The following is a 25668-nucleotide window of genomic DNA, read 5'->3' on the forward strand; positions in this document are numbered from 1 at the left end:
GTCCGCGTCAGTCATAGTTAAATAACTTCGGGTCCCAAAGTCTGATTAATATTGTGTGTAAAACCCGAGTCGAACGGAGAATGACCGTGAGCGCTACCGCGCTAAAGCTCGCGTGCAGTTTCAGCGTGCCTGCGGTTTCCATGGCGATAACAACAGGCTCTTTTCTAATATTATTAATAAACCATATCTTTTCTAAAATCTATTGCACTGAACGAGCAAAGCTCAAGCTGACTCAAGATTTACACAACGCAAAGCTGTACTGTAAAGTCCCCTGTCACTGGAACAGCAAGTAGACTTTTGAATCTGAAATAATGAGTGGATTTAGCTTTTTTTTAATCAGCAAGAGAGAAATAGAAAGAGAGGCACTTTCCTTGCTTCTGCTCTATCTAATAGAAATAATAACCATTATAACACCAGTCACATTTATAATATATAGACCTGCACTGTCTATCATTAATATACTATTGTATTTAATAGAGTTTGATAAAAGGGGTCATCTAATTGCTTCATAACAGTTTTTATTTTTGCATAAAGACATAAAGTAATATCAAACTACATTTAATTTGTTGTGTTTCTTTTCTTTAAAATTGTATATCTACTAAAATCAGTCACATAGGAAAAAGTAAACCACATGTACACACTGTGAATCGTTTTTTTAAATCGAGATTCGTTTTTGAATCGAAAATCGTTTTTGAATCGAATCTTGAGGTTAAAAACCGGAATCGAATCGAATCGTGAAATTTTCTGAATCGTGCACCCCTAGTTCATGCGTTATATTTACATCTTATATCACATTCCCGTCACAGGAACACGCAATAGCAAGGCAATAGCATCACACGCATTATTAAGGTAACGTTAATGGGGTCACGCGCTGTACTAAATTCTGCAGCATTTATGTGTACTTTTAAAACATTAAGCTACTTAAAGTAATAACATAGCATTGTGCCTTTTGAAAAGTGTGTTTTCATTACCTATATCTGAAAACTTCTTAAGAACAATTTCTTCCAATTCAGTTTTGACTTTTATTCAGAGATAAAGGGTGAACTCGAAGAGAGATGCTGTCCACAGCATAGCGTTGCCAAGTCATCTGCTTTTTTCTAGAGTTAGATTTGGGCTACTGTTTAAACTGTTTCCAACAGTTGTTTTTTTCTTGTTTCATAGTATTGAAAAAAATATTTTGGAAGTATTGTGATAAATGGCTAAGAAAATATTTTGATAAATGATTGTAAGCACACAGTTGATAGTATTCATTAAATTCCATCATATTTTTTATCCTACTATGGAAGTCTATGGTCACTTACTGCTGTGTGTTTACCATCATTTCTCAAAATATCTTCTTTTGTGTTCATCAGAAAAAAGAAATTCATACAGTTTTAGAAAACATGAGGATGAATAAATGATGACAGAATTTTCGTTTTAAAGTGAACTATCCCTTTAGTGGAGCTATTTTAATAAGCATCTCTATAAGGGATGGGTCACAATGATAAACTATTTTGTACGCTAAGGGGTTGTGCACACCAAAACTTTTAAACGCAGCCCAAAACGCCTGCAAGGAGGCCGAATGCCAGCAGTTTTTTTTTTTTTTTTGCTGACTGCCAGCTTTCTTCAGCTGAGCACTTTGGGAGCTATGAGCTGGTTGGTTGTTGTGATACTTGTCCCGCCCCTCCTCCAATGTGATCGGATGGCTGTGTAACAACTGACATTGAGGAGCGGAGCTTTTCACCCAAAGTTGAATCTCTTTCAACTCTCGACGCTCAGCGCCAAGCGCGGAAAACCGCCAACTTTCAGGGCAAAAAAAAAAAAAAAACGCTACCTGCTGGCTCATTTGAAAAATGCAGAGCTTCCATTGGAAACAATTGAAAACATGCGCTGGCCGCGGGTATAAAAGCTTTGGTGTGTACACTAGTGATGTAGCGATTCAACCGTGTGTTCCTTTTAAAAAATGCCTGTCTGAAAACGATTCTGAATCGCAAGGCTGCAATTCTTTGTTACATGCACAGCTTGTGCATATACTACGGCATTTAGTCAGTAGGAAGTCCTTATCAATCTAAAATCATAACGAGTCGGCGTCGTAAATGCAACACTCGTTAAACAAAATCATTTAAAATATTCTTTATTATAATGAAAATACCTGAAACAATTGGAAGAACAGTGATATAAATATTCCTGTAGACATTTCCTGGAATACCATTCTTCTGTGGCACAAAGGGAGTTTCTGCACGGAAGCGCCCCCTGGCGTTCGTATGTGCCTGGATTTCACCGTAATTCATTCAAATTCATTCATTGAGAAAATGCGCATTTGCACGGTTAATCGTTACACCCCTAGTGCACACCCCCTAAAACTTGGGCGATAAAAAGTTACGCTTTTAAATCCATCCACTTTAAAGTACTGCTGTCACAGCCATAAACATTCAGATGTCTTTGGCTAGTGTAGCATGCCTCACGCTGCTCTTTTGAGCGTCCTGACATGTGTTTTTAAGATGGCGTTTCAAGGTAAAAATAGTCCAACTTAAAAAAAAAAAACAGAACACCACATTCTGTTCCAGTACGTTTTACTACATCTGACTGTTTCTGGGCATCTTGCGTAAGAAATGAGATATGTGTCCAATCAGGCTCAGGTGAACCTGAAATCAGCCAAATTATACAAAGCTGTTTTAAGGATCATCAGTCATTCAGCCAAACTAGACAAGGGAGAGAGGGAGAGAGAAAAAGAGAAAGAGAGAGAGAGCATGCGTGTGTGTGGAAAACAGAGTGGCATGTCTGGTACAGTTTGAAACACTCATTATCAACATATAAATACTAGGTGTTTATTTTTCGCCGCATGCTACAGAAATCGTGTGTGGATTCAGAGCTCGGTAAATAAACAGATGGATGAATTGACCAGCAGGGCAAACATGCCTGAATAAGCGCCAAATTGTCCTTTGAAGTGGATAAGGGTTTGACAGGGCTAAGGGCCTCAGAAATAGCTGTTCTGCATCAGACAGAAAGAAAAGAAACTAACTCAGTTTTGGATGATGAACAGTCCTGTACAGATTGACAGTCATTCTCTAAAAAAAACATTAAAATGATTGAACATTGAAAAAAGGAATGCCGATCCCTTCAGGGGTCCCATAACATGCTATTACGCCAGGAAAACATTTTTAATGCAGACTGTTCACCATACACAGTGGGACTATAATACATGCTGTGCATCGCTTAACAAAATATTTCATTATAGTCAAAACAGTTTTTAACTCTCAACTTCTGCTTGTATTCAGAAGTAGTGCTTCTTGGCATTGCACCACACAATGCACTGCTTTCAAGTCTGTTTTCAAATGATAAACGTCTCCTGAATCCTAAACGTGTAAGAGAGTGTCGTCCTGTTAACAGGATGAGATGCTCGCGTCGTGTGGAGCGGCAGCAGTCAGTCAGGAATTACAGATTAAAGCCACTGCACCCTATTCAACACAATATGAGATGACTGAAAGAGAGAGAAAATGAAAACAGCAGGTGTCAGTCAGTCGGACTGTCCTCCGGTCATCGGTCTAGTGCCGCTACTCTGAGTTTGAAAGGAAAGATATAAGACAAACAGCTGAGGGGCCAAAGGGGACCGAACAGTGAGCTAACCGTCTTCTCTCGTTCCTTGCAGCCAAACAGAGTTGTTACAGGATCTGACTCTGCCTAAATAAACAGTGTGAGTGTGTGTGTGGTGTCTTCTCGCAGGAGACTGAATTAGCAGATAAATCCACAGAGCTGTCTTGGTATTAAATGTGTCACTCTGTGTTCCAGATCTGTCTGTCAAAACCACACACATTTGTTGCTCGCAGGGTTTAAGCACTCTCACTTGGGTACTCCTCACGAGGGCCTGTCTAATGAAATTGTGACTAGTGTTGCTTTCGTCAATGGAAATTATGACTAAATATCGTCGTCAATGAACCTTTATCACGTGGCGAAAACGAAACAAGACGCAGCGTAAAAAAAGGCTGGCGAGGAATGAGTTAAGGTATAGGTTTCTCACTATGCACAATTATTTTTTTTAAATATAACAAATCTGCATAATATCTTTGCCACTTGCACAACTGCAAAATACCTGTGGACTGTGGCCCTGTCTGTCGTTGCTCAGCCAAACAGGTAGTCCAGTCCCAAACACAAAACAAGACACAACACTGGTGGTGGTAACACTACTGTGTAAGGTTCAAATGTTGAATGAAGGAAAATTATGAATTGAATAAGTGTTATGTGTCGTAAACAGGCTCTTTCTGTTCCTAAGCTATAAAAAGACATAAATTGTATTTTAATAATAATATTATCTGCTCCTCTCTTTGAGAATGAAGCAGCAGCTGTCTGCTTGATGTACTTTCCCTCAGAGACACATGTTGTAAATTACTCTTACAAAAGTCAAGAAAAACAAGTCACTTAGGAGATAGCTAAAAGAAAGTCTGAGAATAAAAATTTGGCATCTCCATTTCATCACATGCTAGCAATATCCAAACTTCCGAAAATCATAACATTATATAAATCATTTAATTTTAATAAAATAAATACATGCATGCATTAAAGTAAGCCAGTCAGATCATTAAAGGTGCCAAAGAAGGAATTGATACAATATGTTACATTGTCATAGAAGTTTTACAGAGACAGTTTTACATGTCCATTTACAACCCTAGGATTTGTCCCCAAAATGAAATGGTCTATTATTACCTTATTTGAAAGGGTCATGAATAATAATGTTGAGCTCTGCTCTGATTGGCTGTTTCTCAGAGTGGCTCATTTCAGTAGCTCTTTATGTTTGACGACTAAGATACATATTTTAAGAAATAACCAATTACTGTGAGAATCTTAATGGACGCTTCTGAGTTGTAAGTTTGTGTTTTTTCAGTATGGACCTGCAAAACAAAACTATACTGTCAATAGTAGAACTTCGCCTAAACGCTGGCATATAACATTAACTAGCATATACTGTTAGCAGTCACAACTTTGTATTTAGCACTGTAATTAATGTTTCATTTAATGTTGAGGCGTACATCTGTTAACATCTGTGTTATGTTGAGATTGGCCTGTTTCCAACGGTCTTTTGCATGCACAAGGTTTACATAAGAAGGATACAATAGTGTTTGAGGCTCACTATATGTCATTACCATGTACAAAACGGTTATAAATTTATAAATACAGTTTTACATTCTACTGCCCTTTTAAAAGGTCCAAATAAATTTGCTAACAATTTTGCATTTGGCAACACCTGTTCACCTAGCTGATGTGTCACTGCCCAGAACTCACAGAGAAATGTTCTGATATTATTAAAGGTCACGGAGTACACGCTCTAAAAAAAGTGAACCTTAATGAATTGGCTTAATATGATGTTTTAATAAGCATTAGAGTACTGAGTATTAGTATTATGCCGTAAAGAATTCATAAAAGCAAAAGAAAAGTGTGAATCTCAAGGCTATATTGGAGTCTTTTGCAATGATACAAATAATGAAAAGTACATCCTTAGAGTTCTGAGGCTAACCGAATATTACTTGCTCTATTTTAAAACAGGATATGAAGGCTTAATTTTAAGACAGTTTTGATGCTGCCTCCAAAAGGCCAAAGTGTAGTAAATTTATATATGTGACGCAATTTTCGTCATCAGAAGAGTGCGCGTCTACTATACGCTCACTGCCGGATTTTTGAAACCCCTGCATACATTGAAAGCATAGATTGTGCATACAAGAGAATGTAGTATGTAACCCAGGAGATGCATTGCATTTTGTCACAATGCCTATGCTTCGACAACTGTGAACATGTACGAGTCAAATAAACTATACTTTGCAAGGCAACCCATAGACTGTAAAAAAAGATGGAAGACGCCGTTCGCTCTCTTCAATTGGTGAAAAGTGAAGCCGCCAGTGTCCTGATACGGCGCTGACATCTAGGGTCTTAAGTCTGCTCAATAGCGCTTTCTGGACCAGTCCTGTGCAGTTTGCACATATCACAGCTGTCAATCATGACGTGACACCATTGTTTTTATATCATTAAATAACTAACTAAAAACAATCTTATTTATAAAACAAACACTTGAATTTACATCAGCATGATAAAAACTACAATAAATGACAGAAACCAGCTTCGGAAAAAAGATAACTGAAGTATAATTAAATTGTTTAGTTGGTCTCAAGTCCCATTGAATAACATGGGGGAGGCCTACTGTATACTGGGACCAGTCACTGGGGGGGGGGGGGGCGATCGAGACGTTTTGGCTTCACTTTTCAGGGTTTGTGCGGCACGCTTGGTTCAACCGTGTGAACGTTCAAGTATAGTCTGTAAAACTGACTATAATCCGGGTTTAAGATTACTCCAGGCTTAAATAAAAAAATTTGACTAAGGTAACTTTACATGTACAGTATAAGGCAATCCTAGAATGCAATGCACTGTGGCTAACAAAATGTAAATTATAAATGTACATAAAACGTTAATAAATATGATTGTGTGGCTACTATTTCAACAGAAAACTCTGCTTTTACATAAATAAAGTCTTTAATACCATCTACCCTTCCTGCAATTTTCCTTTCTCTCATGGATTCCCCACATCCTCAAATCCTTCCAGATGAGCAGCATCCAGCCAAGATCTGTGTCTTTACGGACTGATCCTATTCACCTTATTCCGCCACGCCCCTTTTTAATTCTTCGCTCTTCCGCATTTTGTCAACCGACTTCCGCTGCTAATATGGCACAGTGCATTCGGTGGTTAGTTTGGTGGTTAGAAGATTGTTTGTAGTTCACTATAACTTTAGTGAAATGACAAATATCGCTACTGCTGTAAATGTTTTACATTAGGAGCACGGTTAAAACTTCATACGACGATTGGATAGTCTTATATTGTCCCATCAATCGTCTCGTGGTTAGACGATATGAAGCGGCCGCGACAAGTAACCTGGCATATTTAATTACCTCGTCCTGTCAGGAGTTGATGGAGCAGCATTGAAAATTATTAAAAGTATGTCTACCAATATTTACACAGTGATTTCGTCTTTTTTATAGCAAATGTGCACCTTAGCCAGTCCAATAACTATTTCGTTTTTATGTGGTACCATGATAGAATTCATTTGCAAACTTGCCAACACTTATTCCTTCAAATCATGAGACTAAAATCCTTTTAAGTGGAATCTCTAAAGCTCACATATGGTTTAAGAAATTCCTTACAGATAATAACTGATCACACTGTAAAGGTTTATATAACTGCATGACAGGTTACATTTGATCACACTGTAAAGGTTTATATAACTGCATGACAGGTTACATCTGATCACATAGTAAATGTTTAATATAACTGCATGACAGGTAACATCTGATCACATTGTAAAGATTTAATATAAATGCACAACATGATCACATTGTAAAGATTTTATATAAATGCACAACATCTGATCACATTGTAAATGTTTAATATAAATGCACAACAGATCACATTGTAAAGATTTTATATAAATGCACAACATCTGATCACATTGTAAATGTTTAATATAAATGCACAACATCTGATCACACTGTAAATGTTTAATATCACTGCATGACATCTGATCACATATGAAGGTTTAATGTAACTTTACAACCGGTAAAGCAAGACCACCCTGCAATAAATTAAGACACAGCTTTATCGGAGTCATCAGGAGCTGATCCCAAGCGTATATCTGGAAGCTGTTGGTGTATGTACTGGTAAAGTGCTTGTGTAATGGATGCAATATCAACCCTGTGTAAAGCTGAACCAAAGATGGTTGTTTCTCAGCAGAGATATGTACATTTGTGCCAGCTCAACACATGAAGCAGAAGCATTGAAGCAGTTTCTCGGACAGGGTTTACAGGACTAGGCCTTAATTATATTAGGACATTTTAGTTTTTACAAACAAATCCTACAAAAAAACAAGACTGGTGCGCATCTTGTGACAAAACAATGGCACTAATATATGTTGAGGTATGTCAGTAAAAGGTGTTTTTAAATTATTGTAGCTCAAATATGCATTTTAGCCTGGGACCAGGATAAGCCCTGTCCGGGAAACCGCACCATTGTTTTCCCATATCAGATGTAGGTTGCTTCAGGTTGAGTTGTGATTTTAAAGTGTAGTTGTGGTCAGAGACGGATAGATGCTCCCATTGTGTTTCTGCATTACAGTTTAGGAACATGTTGATTGTATCATCCTCACAGTTGTCCACTGCATCACTAAACATCAATGCATCTGTGAAAACAATATAACCATAAACATTTTTATGTTAGTATTTAAAATAAACTTGCATCATGAGACTTAATATATAAATGACATCCATACTTAAACAGAACAGTGTGTAAGAGAGATGCATTAAAAAGAGACAGAAACATTATGCACACAACCTTTAACTTCAGTGTTAAATAATACGTTGTTTAATATGTCATTATCAATATCTGAATGAGAAATGAACTGACATTCTAGCATCTGAAATCTCAGTAACTTGTAGGAATCACGTGGGCTACTGTAAGAATGCAATGTACTATAATATATCGTTGTACTATCGTAAATATAAAAATATAGGTGGACAATTAAAACCATTCAAATAGTTGCATTTTATAAACTAACATTACTGATCTTAAGTGTATTTGTAGAACGGACATCACAAATCTAACGTTAGGCGAAAGAGCACATTAAGCTAAGATAGCTTACCTGAAACTGGCCACCTTTTCAACACCAGGCGTGGTTTAAAGTTACCGGAACATCGTAGTCGAACCATTACTTGGGATAAGGGTGTTCCTCAGTTGGCTTAAAATTGGTAAGAAAGAAACATAAAGGCGCTCGAGTGAGCTTTTTAAGCTTAACACGTCGCCTTCAGTCACTGCCTCAGCTGCTCATCGTCTATGCGGCCGGAAGAACGTTGACAAAATGAGCGAAATGGCGCCGCCCTTGTTGTCGTGAAAAATAAGGTGAATATCGGTATCTAAAGCAGAATGTCTTCCTCTTTCGCATGCCCCGCTGTGCTCATTAAAGGAAACAGACTACAACAGGCCATAAACCACCTGCTCGCTCTCTCTCCTCCTAGTATTCCTCATCTATCCTTTTCTCTTTTATCTCCTCACACACAAACACTCACAATCTCCCTCTGACTCTCTCCCATCCTGATGCTTTTAAAAACAAAGAGCAACACAGGTGAAAGACACTGAAAGAGACTGTGCTGTGTCTTCCATTTTATTTATCATTCACTCTTTTTTGACACCAGTTGACCTCCTTGCCGTGCTTAGTTGATTGCTTTCAAAATACCACTGAATAAAAGTCATTTCTAAACAAAGACTCTCTATAAAAATCAATGATTTTGCCCTTTCAGAGAAAGAAAAAGACCACAGTAATATACAAATACATGCATCTATTGGAAGATCTTGGAAGAATTTCATTAGGAATCTTTATCTTAGCAATGCTAACACATTCATTTTATTGGTGTAAACTCTTATGTACAGAATCAACCAAAATTGTCTCATCTGTATCTATTTCTGTTCCCCCTAAACAATTAAAGTTAATATTATGAATATACTGTAATAAGAATACATATGGAATGTAAAAAGTCTTGAGTTACACCTCATTGGCAAATCTCCATGGACATCAACACTACATCCATATGCACTTGTTGAACTAGAAGGATAAACAGGAAGATGGTGTTCCCTCGCTGTTATTACTCTTCTCACATTTCTTTGAAATCTTCCCACAAGATTTATGTTTAAACATGGCTTTCATTCACATATAAAAGCAACAGTGTTGGACAATGAAACCTGGCTTGCAGATGGTGTCCCAAATCATCCCAGAAGTGTTTAATTTGTTTCAGGTTTGCACTTTTATCCACACCAACGTCAGAAAATCAATTCTTCATGGGTCTTACTTTGCGCACAGGGTACTGTCATGTTAAAACAGAAAAGGCAGGCCTCACCCTACTACAAAGGAGATTGCATGCTTTATTAGATCCGCCTGTTAGTAAAAGGTGTCGCTTGAAGTTGGGTGTCCATATACTTTTTCCATTTAGTGTATGAAAAAAAGTATGAAATCACTGAGTAAGTTTCCTCTTGAGGGGTCTATGAAAGCTCTAGAGTATATAGTCCACATCCATTTAACACTTGCATAAATGCTTTTATGTAATATTGATAAATGTGTATAATTATGTTGGCTTGACAAAGCCAACATACTGTTCTTCGATCTAAGCTTATTATTATGTTGGCTTGACAAAGCCAACATACTGTTCTTCGATCTAAGCTTATTATTATTAGTGGTGCTTGCATTTATGCAAGGCATCACTATTATTATCTTGCATACTTATTATTAGTGGTGCTTGCATTTATGCAAGGCATCACTATTATTATTGCTCATACTTATTAGTGGTGCTTGCATTTATGCAAAGCATCACTATTACTATTCCTCAAAGATATTATTATTATTATTCTTCTTTTTCTGGACACTTTTTCGGCGCGTAACTCGTCCCGCACGCTTTGTCGTAGACCCATAAATTAGGGCTCAAATCGACCGGATTATTGAGGAGAGGTGTGCTATGACTTTTATAAGCGATCGGGTGCATGATTTCCGAAAGGGGCGCGAAAAACCTCCCGAAAACGTCCCATTGACTTTACATTGCGCCCAACTTTGACGAGTCATAGCTCCGCTCGAGGATTTTGTAGAAACATGTGGGTTACAACATTTGAAGAGGGTGGTAGGCTCTGTAAGAACATGGATCACAATGGGGTGTAAGTTGTACCCCTGGGGTGTAAGAGGTGCCCAAAAGTGCCCCAATGAAAAGTCAATGGGGCAAAATCCCATAGACTTACCATTGCAAAAATTTTGACGGGTCATAGGTCCGAGCCAGGATTTCATAGAAACATGTGGGTTACTAAATTTGAAGAGGGTGCTAGACTCTGTCAGGACGTCCCCCACAATGGGGTGTAAGGTTACCATAGCAACCATTTTGGGCACCCTAGCAACCAATACCATAGACTGCCATTATAAAATGCCCGGATGGATATCTTTGCACCACAGTGTCATAGAGACATGGGGGTGGGCTCATTTTACTCAGGCATCCAATCAGTCTCTCAGGATCCTTACAGACGTACTAAGCCACGCCCCTAGCAACCACTTTTGAGCACCCTAGCAACATAAAATACAAACAGTTATATCTCGGCATCAGAACATCGTAGAGACACGGGGGTTGGACCGTTTTACTTGTGACTAGGGGTGTAACAATTGGGCACATCATTGGCCACTTCCAAGCCACGCCCCTAGCAACCAAATTTGAGCACCCTAGCAACCGAATAAACAAAGCCTTATATCTCCGCATCAGAACATCGTAGAGACACGGGGTTTGGACCGTTTTACTTGTGACTCGGAGTGTAATCACTGGGCACATCATTGGCCACTCCCAAGCCACGCCCCTAGCAACCAAATACAGTACCCTAGCAACAGAGTAAACAAAGCCTTATATCTCCGCATCAGAACATCGTAGAGACACGGGGGTTGGACCGTTTTACTTGTGACTCGGAGTGTAATCACTGGGCACATCATTGGCCACTCCCAAGCCACGCCCCTAGCAACCAAATACAGTACCCTAGCAACAGAGTTAACAAAGCCTTATATCTCCGCATCAGAACATCGTAGAGACACGGGGGCTGGACCGTTTTACTTGTGACTCGGAGTGTAATCACTGGGCACATCATTGGCCACTCCCAAGCCACGCCCCTAGCAACCAAATACAGTACCCTAGCAACAGAGTAAACAAAGCCTTATATCTCCGCATCAGAACATCGTAGAGACACGGGGGTTGGACCGTTTTACTTGTGACTTGGAATGTAATCACTGGGCACATCATTGGCCACTCCCAAGCCACGCCCCTAGCAACCAAATACAGTACCCTAGCAACAGAGTAAACAAAGCCTTATATCTCCGCATCAGAACATCGTAGAGACACGGGGGTTGGACCGTTTGACTCATGACTCGGAGGGTAATCACTAGTGGATGCAATTTTTTTCCCTAGCAACCAAATACAGTACCCTAGCAACAGAGTAAACAAAGCCTTATATCTCCGCATCAGAACATCGTAGAGACACGGGGGTTGGACCGTTTGACTCGTGACTCGGAGGGTAATCACTAGTGGATGCCATTTTTTTCCCTAGCAACCAAATACAGTACCCTAGCAACAGAGTAAACAAAGCCTTATATCTCCGCATCAGAACATTGTAGAGACACGGGGTTTGGACCGTTTGACTCGTGACTCGGAGGGTAATCACTAGTGGATGTCATTTTTTTCCCTAGCAACCAAATACAGTACCCTAGCAACAGAGTAAACAAAGCCTTATATCTCCGCATCAGAACATCGTAGAGACACGGGGGTTTGACCGTTTGACTCGTGACTCGGAGTGTAATCACTAGTGGATGCCAATTTTCTCCCTAGCAACCAAATACAGTACCCTAGCAACCGAATAAACAAAGCCTTATATCTTCACATCAGAATATCGTAGAGACATGTGGGTTGAATTGTTTTACTTTTGGCTTGGAGTATAATCATGTATTGTCCCCCGAAATTTGCCACGGCAAGCACCACTTCACATTTTCTTCAGGAAATGTACCTATCTAGTTATTATTATTATTATTATATCTTATTATTCTTATGTCTGCACACTTTTTCGGCGCGTAACTCGTCCCACACGGTTTGTCGTAGACCCATAAATTAGGGCTCAAATCGACCGGCTTATTGAGGAGAGGTGTGCTATGACTTTTATAAGCGATCGGGTGCAGGATTTCCGAAAGGGGGGCGAAAAACCACCCAAAAAATCCCATTGACTTAACATTGCGCCCAACTTTGACGAGTCATAGCTCCGCTCGAGGATTTTGTAGAAACATGTGGGTTACAACATTTGAAGAGGGTGGTAGGCTCTGTAAGAACATGGATCACAATGGGGTGTAAGTTGTACCCCTGGGGTGTAAGAGGTGCCCAAAAGTGCCCCAATGAAAAGTCAATGGGGCAAAATCCCATAGACTTAACATTGCAAAAACTTTGACGGGTCATAGGTACGAGCGAGGATTTCATAGAAACATGTGGGTTACTAAATTTGAAGAGGGTGCTAGACTCTGTCAGGACGTCCCCCACAATGGGGTGTAAGGTTACCATAGCAACCATTTTGGGCACCCTAGCAACCTATACCATAGACTGCCATTATAAAATGCCCGGATGGATATCTTTGCACCACAGTGTCATAGAGACATGGGGGTGGGCTCATTTTACTCAGGCATCCAATCAGTCTCTCAGGATCCTTACAGACTTACTAAGCCACGCCCCTAGCAACCACTTTTGAGCACCCTAGCAACATAAAATACAAACAGTTATATCTCGGCATCAGAACATCGTAGAGACACGGGGGTTGGACCGTTTTACTTGTGACTAGGGGTGTAACAATTGGGCACATCATTGGCCACTCCCAAGCCACGCCCCTAGCAACCAAATTTGAGCACCCTAGCAACCGAATAAACAAAGCCTTATATCTCCGCATCAGAACATCGTAGAGACACGGGGTTTGGACCGTTTTACTTGTGACTCGGAGTTTAATCACTGGGCACATCATTGGCCACTCCCAAGCCACGCCCCTAGCAACCAAATACAGTACCCTAGCAACAGAGTAAACAAAGCCTTATATCTCCGCATCAGAACATCGTAGAGACACGGGGGTTGGACCGTTTTACTTGTGACTCGGAGTGTAATCACTGGGCACATAATTGGCCACTCCCAAGCCACGCCCCTAGCAACCAAATACAGTACCCTAGCAACAGAGTAAACAAAGCCTTATATCTCCGCATCAGAACATCGTAGAGACACGGGGGTTGGACCGTTTTACTTGTGACTCGGAGTGTAATCACTGGGCACATCATTGGCCACTCCCAAGCCACGCCCCTAGCAACCAAATACAGTACCCTAGCAACAGAGTAAACAAAGCCTTATATCTCCACATCAGAACATCGTAGAGACATGGGGGTTGGACCGTTTGACTCATGACTCGGAGGGTAATCACTAGTGGATGCCATTTTTTTCCCTAGCAACCAAATACAGTACCCTAGCAACAGAGTAAACAAAGCCTTATTTCTCCGCATCAGAACATCGTAGAGACATGGGGTTTGGACCGTTTGACTCGTGACTCGGAGGGTAATCACTAGTGGATGCCATTTTTTTCCCTAGCAACCAAATACAGTACCCTAGCAACAGAGTAAACAAAGCCTTATATCTCCGCATCAGAACATCGTAGAGACACGGGGGTTGGACCGTTTGACTCATGACTCGAAGGGTAATCACTAGTGGATGCCATTTTTTTCCCTAGCAACCAAATACAGTACCCTAGCAACAGAGTAAACAAAGCCTTATATCTCCGCATCAGAACATCGTAGAGACACGGGGGTTGGACCGTTTGACTCGTAACTCGGAGGGTAATCACTAGTGGATGCCATTTTTTTCCCTAGCAACCAAATACAGTACCCTAGCAACAGAGTAAACAAAGCCTTATATCTCCGCATCAGAACATCGTAGAGACACGGGGGTTGGACCGTTTGACTCGTGACTCAGAGGGTAATCACTAGTGGATGCCATTTTTTCCCTAGCAACCAAATACAGTACCCTAGCAACAGAGTAAACAAAGCCTTATAACTCCGCATCAGAACATCGTAGAGACACGGGGGTTGGACCGTTTGACTCGTGACTCGGAGGGTAATCACTAGTGGATGCCATTTTTTTCCCTAGCAACCAAATACAGTACCCTAGCAACAGAGTAAACAAAGGCTTATATCTCCGCATCAGAACATCGTAGAGACATGGGGGTTGGATCGTTTGACTCGTGACTCGGAGGGTAATCACTAGTGGATGCCATTTTTTTCCTTAGCAACCAAATACAGTACCCTAGCAACAGAGTAAACAAAGCCTTATATCTCCGCATCAGAACATCGAAGAGACACGGGGGTTGGACCGTTTGACTCATGACTCGGAGGGTAATCACTAGTGGATGCCATTTTTTCCCTAGCAACCAAATACAGTACCCTAGCAACAGAGTAAACAAACCCTTATATCTCTGCATCAGAACATCGTAGAGACACGGGGTTTGGACCGTTTGACTCGTGACTCGGAGTGTAATCACTAGTGGATGCCAATTTTCTCCCTAGCAACCAAATACATTACCCTAGCAACAGAGTAAACAAAGCCTTTTATCTCCACATCAGAACATCGCAGAGACACGGGGGTTGGACCGTTTGACTCGTATCTCGGAGTGTAATCACTAGTGGATGCCAATTTTTTCCCTAGCAACCAAATACAGTACCCTAGCAACAGAGTAAACAAAGCCTTATATCTCCGCATCAGAACATCGTAGAGACACGGGGGTTTGACCGTTTGACTCGTGACTCGGAGTGTAATCACTAGTGGATGCCAATTTTCTCCCTAGCAACCAAATACAGTACCCTAGCAACCGAATAAACAAAGCCTTATATCTTCGCATCAGAATATCGTAGAGACATGTGGGTTGAATTGTTTTACTTTTGGCTTGGAGTATAATCATATATTGTCCCCCGAAATTTGCCACGGCAAGCACCACTTCACATTTTCTTCAGGAAATGTACCTATCTAGTTATTATTATTATATCTTATTCTTATGTCTGCACATTTTTCGGCGCGTAACTCGTCCCGCACGGTTTGCCACAGTCCCATGAAAGAGGGCTCAAATCGACCAGATTATTAAGGAGAGGTGTGCTATGACTTTTATAAGCGATCGGTGAAGGATTTTCGAAAGGGGGGCGAAAAACCACCCGAAAAATCCCATTGACTTAACATTGGGCCGAACTTTGACGGGTCATAGCTCCGCTTGAGGATTTTGTAGAAACATGTAGGTTACAACATTTGAAGAGGGTGATAGACTCTGTAAGAACATACATCACATAGGGGTGTAAGCTGTACCCCTGGGGTGTAAGAGGCACCCGAAAATGCCCATTGACTTATAATGGGGCAGGAAACATGCCCATATAAGGGAATAAAAAAGTTCCAGATGGGATATCTTTGCTTTACAATGTCGTAGAGACACGGGGGTTGGACCGTTTTACTCATGACTCAGAGTGTAATCATTATGGGATGCCAATTTTTTCCCTAGCAACCAAATACAGTACCCTAGCAACAGAGTAAACAAAGCCTTATATCTCCGCACCAGAACATCGTAGAGACACGGGGGTTGGACCTTTTGACTTGTGACTCGGAGTGTAATCATTATGGGATGCCATTTTTTTCCCTAGCAACCAAATACAGTACCCTAGCAACAGAGTAAACAAAGCCTTATATCTCCGCACCAGAACATCGTAGAGACACGGGGGTTGGACCGTTTGACTAGTGACTCAGAGTGTAATCATTATGGGATGCCAATTTTTTCCCTAGCAACCAAATACAGTACCCTAGCAACAGAGTAAACAAAGCCTTATATCTCCGCATCAGAACATCGTAGAGACACGGGGGTTGGACCGTTTGACTCGTGACTCGGAGTGTAATCATTATGGGATGCCAATTTTTTCCCTAGTAACCAAATACAGTACCCTAGCAACAGAGTAAACAAAGCCTTATATCTCAGCACCAGAACATCGTAGAGACACGGGGGTTGGACCGTTTGACTAGTGACTCAGAGTGTAATCATTATGGGATGCCAATTTTTTCCCTAGCAACCAAATACAGTACCCTAGCAACAGAGTAAACAAAGCCTTATATCTCCACATCAGAACATCGTAGAGACACGGGGGTTGGACCTTTTGACTTGTGACTCGGAGTGTAATCATTATGGGATGCCATTTTTTTCCCTAGCAACCAAATACAGTACCCTAGCAACAGAGTAAACAAAGCCTTATATCTCCGCACCAGAACATCGTAGAGACACGGGGGTTGGACCGTTTGACTAGTGACTCAGAGTGTAATCATTATGGGATGCCAATTTTTTCCCTAGCAACCAAATACAGTACCCTAGCAACAGAGTAAACAAAGCCTTATATCTCCGCACCAGAACATCGTAGAGACACGGGGGTTGGACCTTTTGACTTGTGACTCGGAGTGTAATCATTATGGGATGCCATTTTTTTCCCTAGCAACCAAATACAGTACCCTAGCAACAGAGTAAACAAAGCCTTATATCTCCGCACCAGAACATCGTAGAGACACGGGGGTTGGACCGTTTGACTAGTGACTCAGAGTGTAATCATTATGGGATGCCAATTTTTTCCCTAGCAACCAAATACAGTACCCTAGCAACAGAGTAAACAAAGCCTTATATCTCCGCATCAGAACATCGTAGAGACACGGGGGTTGGACCGTTTGACTCGTGACTCGGAGTGTAATCATTATGGGATGCCAATTTTTTCCCTAGCAACCAAATACAGTACCCTAGCAACAGAGTAAACAAAGCCTTATATCTCCACATCAGAACATCGTAGAGACACGGGGGTTGGACCTTTTGACTTGTGACTCGGAGTGTAATCATTATGGGATGCCATTTTTTTCCCTAGCAACCAAATACAGTACCCTAGCAACAGAGTAAACAAAGCCTTATATCTCCGCACCAGAACATCGTAGAGACACGGGGGTTGGACCGTTTGACTAGTGACTCAGAGTGTAATCATTATGGGATGCCAATTTTTTCCCTAGCAACCAAATACAGTACCCTAGCAACAGAGTAAACAAAGCCTTATATCTCCGCACCAGAACATCGTAGAGACACGGGGGTTGGACCTTTTGACTTGTGACTCGGAGTGTAATCATTATGGGATGCCATTTTTTCCCTAGCAACCAAATACAGTACCCTAGCAACAGAGTAAACAAAGCCTTATATCTCCGCATCAGAACATCGTAGAGACACGGGGGTTGGACCGTTTGACTCGTGACTCGGAGTGTAATCATTATGGGATGCCAATTTTTTCCCTAGCAACCAAATACAGTACCCTAGCAACAGAGTAAACAAAGCCTTATATCACAGCACCAGAACATCGTAGAGACACGGGGGTTGGACCGTTTGACTAGTGACTCAGAGTGTAATCATTATGGGATGCCAATTTTTTCCCTAGCAACCAAATACAGTACCCTAGCAACAGAGTAAACAAAGCCTTATATCTCCGCATCAGAACATCGTAGAGACACGGGGGTTGGACCTTTTGACTTGTGACTCGGAGTGTAATCATTATGGGATGCCATTTTTTTCCCTAGCAACCAAATACAGTACCCTAGCAACAGAGTAAACAAAGCCTTATATCTCCGCACCAGAACATCGTAGAGACACGGGGGTTGGACCGTTTGACTAGTGACTCAGAGTGTAATCATTATGGGATGCCAATTTTTTCCCTAGCAACCAAATACAGTACCCTAGCAACAGAGTAAACAAAGCCTTATATCTCCGCACCAGAACATCGTAGAGACACGGGGGTTGGACCTTTTGACTTGTGACTCGGAGTGTAATCATTATGGGATGCCATTTTTTTCCCTAGCAACCAAATACAGTACCCTAGCAACAGAGTAAACAAAGCCTTATATCTCCGCACCAGAACATCGTAGAGACACGGGGGTTGGACCGTTTGACTAGTGACTCAGAGTGTAATCATTATGGGATGCCAATTTTTTCCCTAGCAACCAAATACAGTACCCTAGCAACAGAGTAAACAAAGCCTTATATCTCCGCATCAGAACATCGTAGAGACACGGGGGTTGGACCGTTTGACTCGTGACTCGGAGTGTAATCATTATGGGATGCCAATTTTTTCCCTAGCAACCAAATACAGTACCCTAGCAACAGAGTAAACAAAGCCTTATATCTCCGCACCAGAACATCGTAGAGACACGGGGGTTGGACCGTTTGACTAGTGACTCAGAGTGTAATCATTATGGGATGCCAATTTTTTCCCTAGCAACCAAATACAGTACCCTAGCAACAGAGTAAACAAAGCCTTATATCTCCGCACCAGAACATCGTAGAGACACGGGGGTTGGACCGTTTGACTAGTGACTCAGAGTGTAATCATTATGGGATGCCAATTTTTTCCCTAGCAACCAAATACAGTACCCTAGCAACAGAGTAAACAAAGCCTTATATCTCCGCACCAGAACATCGTAGAGACACGGGGGTTGGACCGTTTGACTTGTGACTTAGAGTGTAATCACCAGTGGATGCCAATTTTTTCCCTAGCAACCAAATACAGTACCCTAGCAACAGTGTAAACAAAGCCTTATATCTCCGCATCAGAACATCGTAGAGACACGGGGGTTGGACCGTTTTACCCGTGACTTGGCATGTAATCACTAGTGGATGCCAATTTTTTCCCTAGCAACCAAATACAGTACCCTAGCAACAGTGTAAACAAAGCCTTATAACTCAGCATCAGAACATCGTAGAGACACGGGGGTTGGACCGTTTTACTCGTGACTCGGCATGTAATCACTAGTGGATGCCAATTTTTTTCCCTAGCAACCAAATACAGTACCCTAGCAACAGTGTAAACAAAGCCTTATATCTCTGCATCAGAACATCGTAGAGACACGGGGGTTGGACCGTTTTACTCGTGACTCGGCATGTAATCACTAGTGGATGCCAATTTTTTCCCTAGCAACCAAATACAGTACCCTAGCAACAGTGTAAACAAACCCTTATATCTCCGCATCAGAACATCGTAGAGACACGGGGGTTGGACCGTTTGACTTGTGACTTAGAGTGTAATCACCAGTGGATGCCAATTTTTTCCCTAGCAACCAAATACAGTACCCTAGCAACAGTGTAAACAAAGCCTTATATCTCCGCATCAGAACATCGTAGAGACACGGGGGTTGGACCGTTTAACTCGTGACTCTGAATGTAATCACTAGTGGATAGTGGGTTGGAACGTTTTACTTTTGGGTTGGAGTATAATCATATATTGTCCCGAGAATTTTGCCACGGCAAGCACCACTTCACATTTTCTTCAGGAAATGTACCTATCTAGTTATTATTATTATTCTTCTTCTGTTCATACTTTTTACCAATTGTAACTCCTCCTAGAGCTTTCAAGCTACACCCACAAAACTTTACAAAACTTTTAAGACTGGTCCGTAGATGGGTGCTATGACTTTTCTAACTGATGGGGCCTACCGAATTCCTAAACGGGGCGCTCAAACACCCCAAATTTTCCATTGACTTAACATTGCGACAAACTTTGACGGGTCATAGCTGCAAGCGAGAAATTTGTAGAAACTTGTGGGTTACCACATTTGAAGAGGCTGGCAGACTGTGTAAGAACATACATCACATTGGGGTGTAAGTTTCACCCCTGGGGCGTAAGGACAACCCAAATTTCCCCATTGACTTATAATGGGGGAGGGAACATGCCCATATAAGGGAATAAAAGCGTCCCAGATGGAATATCTTCACTTTAGAGTGTCGTAGAGACATGGGGGTGGGCTCAATTTAGTCAGGCATCCAATCAGTCTCTCAGGATCGCCCCATAGCTATTAAGCCACGCCCCTAGCAACCATTTTTGGGCACCCTAGCAACATATCCCATAGACTGCCATTATAAAATGCCCAGATGGATATCTTTGCAGCACAGTGTCACAGAGACATGGGGGTGGGCTCATTTTACTCAGGCATCCAATCAGTCTCAGAGGATTCTTATTGACGTATTAAGCCACGCCCCTAGCAACCAAATATGAGCACCCTAGCAACATAATAAACAAAGCCTTATATCTCTGGATCCGAACATCATAGAGACATGGGGGTTGGGTCTTTTGGTCATGTTAGCCTTATGCTAGCTCCATGCTAAGTCATACTAGCTTCATGCTAGTTTCGTGCTAGCTTTATGCTAATTTCATAATAAATCTTGCTAACTTTATGCTAATCATGTTAGCATCATGCTAGCTTCATACTAATTCATGTTAGCATCATGCTAACTTCATGTTAATTCATGTTAGCATCATGCTAGCTTCATGCTAATTCATGTTAGCTTCGTGCTAGCTTCATGCTAATTCATGTTAGCTTCGTGCTAGCTTCATGCTAATTCATGTTAGCATCGTGCTAGCTTCATGCTAATTCATGTTAGCATCGTGCTAGCTTCATGCTAATTCATGTTAGCATCGTGCTAGCTTCATGCTAATTCATGTTAGCATCGTGCTAGCTTCATGCTAATTCATGTTAGCATCGTGCTAGCTTCATGCTAATTCATGTTAGCATCGTGCTAGCTTCATGCTAATTCATGTTAGCATCGTGCTAGCTTCATGCTAATTCATGTTAACATTGTGCTAGCTTCATGCTAATGCATGTTAGCATCGTGCTAGCTTCATGCTAATTCATGTTAACGTCGTGCTAGCTTCATGCTAATTCATGTTAGCATCGTGCTAGCTTCATGCTAATTCATGTTAGCGTCGTGCTAGCTTCATGCTAATTCATGTTAGCATCGTGCTAGCTTCATGCTAATTCATGTTAACGTCGTGCTAGCTTCATGCTAATTCATGTTAACGTCGTGCTAGCTTCATGCTAATTCATGTTAGCGTCGTGCTAGCTTCATGCTAATTCATGTTAGCGTCATGCTAGCTTCCTGCTAATCATGCTAGCATCATGCTAGCTTCATGCTAATCATGCTAGCATCATGCTAGCTTCATGCTATTTCATGCTAGCTTCATGCTAATTCATGTTAGCATCATGCTAACTTCATGCTAATTCATGTTAGCATCATGCTAGCTTCATGCTAATTCATGTTAGCATCATGCTAGCTTCATGATAATTCATGTTAGCATCATGCTAGCTTCATGCTAATTCATGTTAGCATCATGCTAGCTTCATGCTAATTCATGTTAGCATCATGCTAGCTTCATGCTAATTCATGTTAGCATCATGCTAGCTTCATGCTAATTCATGTTAGCATCATGCTAGCTTCATGCTAATTCATGTTAGCATCATGCTAACTTAGTTTTAAACATGCTAACATGGTAACTTTTGGTATCATGTTTACGGAAAGTTATAATACTAAACTAAACTTGTTTTAAATTTCTCTCAATCTGTTTTAAACGTTCAGGCTAGGCTTTGTCAAGCCAACATAAAGTTTGTCTTCAAACTTTTCTATCTAGTTATTATTATTATTATTAGTGGTGCTTGCATTTATGCAAAGCATCACTATTACTATCTTGCATACTTATTATTATTATTATTATTATTATTCTTTTTCTGGACACTTTTTCGGCGCGTAACTCGTCCCGCACGCTTTGTCGTAGACCCATAAATTAGGGCTCAAATCGACCGGCTTATTGAGGAGAGGTGTGCTATGACTTTTATAAGCGATCGGGTGCAGGATTTCCGAAAGGGGGGCGAAAAACTACCCAAAAAATCCCATTGACTTAACATTGCGCCCAACTTTGACGAGTCATAGCTCCGCTCGAGGATTTTGTAGAAACATGGTGGTTACAACATTTGAAGAGGGTGGTAGGCTCTGTAAGAACATGGATCACAATGGGGTGTAAGTTGTACCCCTGGGGTGTAAGAGGTGCCCAAAAGTGCCCCAATGAAAAGTCAATGGGGCAAAATCCCATAGACTTACCATTGCAAAAATTTTGACGGGTCATAGGTCCGAGCCAGGATTTCATAGAAACATGTGGGTTACTAAATTTGAAGAGGGTGCTAGACTCTGTCAGGACGTACCCCACAATGGGGTGTAAGGTTACCATAGCAACCATTTTGGGCACCCTAGCAACCTATACCATAGACTGCCATTATAAAATGCCCGGATGGATATCTTTGCACCACAGTGTCATAGAGACATGGGGGTGGGCTCATTTTACTCAGGCATCCAATCAGTCTCTCAGGATTCTTACAGACTTACTAAGCCACGCCCCTAGCAACCACTTTTGAGCACCCTAGCAACATAAAATACAAACAGTTATATCTCGGCATCAGAACATCGTAGAGACACGGGGGTTGGACCGTTTTACTTGTGACTAGGGGTGTAACAATTGGGCACATCATTGGCCACTCCCAAGCCACGCCCCTAGCAACCAAATTTGAGCACCCTAGCAACCGAATAAACAAAGCCTTATATCTCCGCATCAGAACATCGTAGAGACACGGGGTTTGGACCGTTTTACTTGTGACTCGGAGTGTAATCACTGGGCACATCATTGGCCACTCCCAAGCCACGCCCCTAGCAACCAAATACAGTACCCTAGCAACAGAGTAAACAAAGCCTTATATCTCCGCATCAGAACATCGTAGAGACACGGGGGTTGGACCGTTTTACTTGGGACTCGGAGTGTAATCACTGGGCACATAATTGGCCACTCCCAAGCCACGCCCCTAGCAACCAAATACAGTACCCTAGCAACAGAGTAAACAAAGCCTTATATCTCCGCATCAGAACATCGTAGAGACACGGGGGTTGGACCGTTTTACTTGTGACTCGGAGTGTAATCACTGGGCACATCATTGGCCACTCCCAAGCCACGCCCCTAGCAACCAAATACAGTACCCTAGCAACAGAGTAAACAAAGCCTTATATCTCCGCATCAGAACATCGTAGAGACACGGGGGTTGGACCGTTTGACTCGTGACTCTGAGTGTAATCATTATGGGATGCCATTTTTTTCCCTAGCAACCAAATACAGTACCCTAGCAACAGAGTAAACAAAGCCTTATATCTCCGCATCAGAACATCGTAGAGACACGGGGGTTGGACCGTTTGACTCGTGACTCGGCGGGTAATCACTATGGGATGTCAATTTTTTCCCTAGCAACCAAATACAGTACCCTAGCAACAGAGTAAACAAAGCCTTATATCTCCGCATCAGAACATCGTAGAGACACGGGGTTTGGACCGTTTGACTCGTGACTCGGAGGGTAATCACTAGTGGATGCCATTTTTTTCCCTAGCAACCAAATACAGTACCCTAGCAACAGAGTAAACAAAGCCTTATATCTCCGCATCAGAACATCGTAAAGACATGGGGGTTGGACCGTTTGACTCATGACTCGGAGGGTAATCACTAGTGGATGCCATTTTTTTCCCTAGCAACCAAACACAGTACCCTAGCAACAGAGTAAACAAAGCCTTATATCTCCGCATCAGAACATCGTAGAGACACGGGGTTTGGACCGTTTGACTCGTGACTCGGAGGGTAATCACTAGTGGATGCCATTTTTTTCCCTAGCAACCAAATACAGTACCCTAGCAACAGAGTAAACAAAGCCTTATATCTCCGCATCAGAACATCGTAGAGACACGGGGGTTGGACCGTTTGACTCATGACTCGGAGGGTAATCACTAGTGGATGCAATTTTTTTCCCTAGCAACCAAATACAGTACCCTAGCAACAGAGTAAACAAATCCTTATATCTCCGCATCAGAACATCGTAGAGACACGGGGTTTGGACCGTTTGACTCGTGACTCGGAGGGTAATCACTAGTGGATGCCATTTTTCCCCTAGCAACCAAATACAGTACCCTAGCAACAGAGTAAACAAAGCCTTATATCTCCGCATCAGAACATCGTAGAGACACGGGGTTTGGACCGTTTGACTCGTGACTCGGAGTGTAATCACTAGTGGATGCCAATTTTCTCCCTAGCAACCAAATACATTACCCTAGCAACAGAGTAAACAAAGCCTTTTATCTCCACATCAGAACATCGCAGAGACACGGGGGTTGGACCGTTTGACTCGTATCTCGGAGTGTAATCACTAGTGGATGCCAATTTTTTCCCTAGCAACCAAATACAGTACCCTAGCAACAGAGTAAACAAAGCCTTATATCTCCGCATCAGAACATCGTAGAGACACGGGGGTTTGACCGTTTGACTCGTGACTCGGAGTGTAATCACTAGTGGATGCCAATTTTCTCCCTAGCAACCAAATACAGTACCCAAGCAACCGAATAAACAAAGCCTTATATCTTCGCATCAGAATATCGTAGAGACATGTGGGTTGAATTGTTTTACTTTTGGCTTGGAGTATAATCATATATTGTCCCCCGAAATTTGCCACGGCAAGCACCACTTCACATTTTCTTCAGGAAATGTACCTATCTAGTTATTATTATTCTTCTGATCCCCAAAATTTTTGACTGTAACTCCTCCTAGAGCTTTCAAGCTACATTCACCAAACTTTCCAAAAGTCTTCAGACTGGTCTGACTTAGCGTGCTATGACTTTTCTAACTGATGGGACCTACCGAATTCCTAAACGGGGCGCTCAAACACCCCAAATTTTCCATTGACTTAACATTGCGACAAACTTTGACGGGTCATAGCTGCGAGCGAGAAATTTGTAGAAACTTCTGGGTTACCACATTTGAAGAGGCTGGCAGGCTCTGTAAGAACATGCCTCACATTGGGGTGTAAGTTTCACCCCTGGGGTGTAAGGGGCACCCAAATTTCCCCATTGACTTATAATGGGGCAGGGAACATGTCCATATAAGGGAATAAAAGCGTCCCAGATGGAATATCTTCACTTTAGAGTGTCGTAGAGACATGGGGGTGGGCTCAATTTAGTCAGGCATCCAATCAGTCTCTCAGGATCGCCCCATAGCTATTAAGCCACGCCCCTAGCAACCATTTTTGGGCACCCTAGCAACATATCCCATAGACTGCCATTATAAAATGCCCAGATGGATATCTTTGCAGCACAGTGTCACAGAGACATAGGGGTGGGCTCATTTTACTCAG

The 25668-nt window shown here is 41.7% G+C and overlaps 1 protein-coding gene and 1 long non-coding RNA gene across 3 annotated transcripts in view; both read right to left on the reverse strand.

The window, feature by feature from the left end:
* atrnl1a (attractin-like 1a) overlaps positions 1–25668 on the reverse strand; it is a 273803-nt gene that overhangs the window by 137745 nt on the left and 110390 nt on the right. The window lies entirely within an intron of this gene.
* LOC135787157 (uncharacterized) lies at positions 7423–8913 on the reverse strand. The gene is made up of 2 exons (XR_010547039.2): positions 8652–8913; positions 7423–8192 (listed from the first exon to the last, which is right to left on the reverse strand). It is a non-coding gene; the product is annotated as an uncharacterized lncRNA (long non-coding RNA).

Source organism: Paramisgurnus dabryanus, chromosome 20, assembly GCF_030506205.2.
Source record: "Paramisgurnus dabryanus chromosome 20, PD_genome_1.1, whole genome shotgun sequence".
NCBI classification, from domain to species: Eukaryota; Metazoa; Chordata; class Actinopteri; order Cypriniformes; family Cobitidae; genus Paramisgurnus; species Paramisgurnus dabryanus.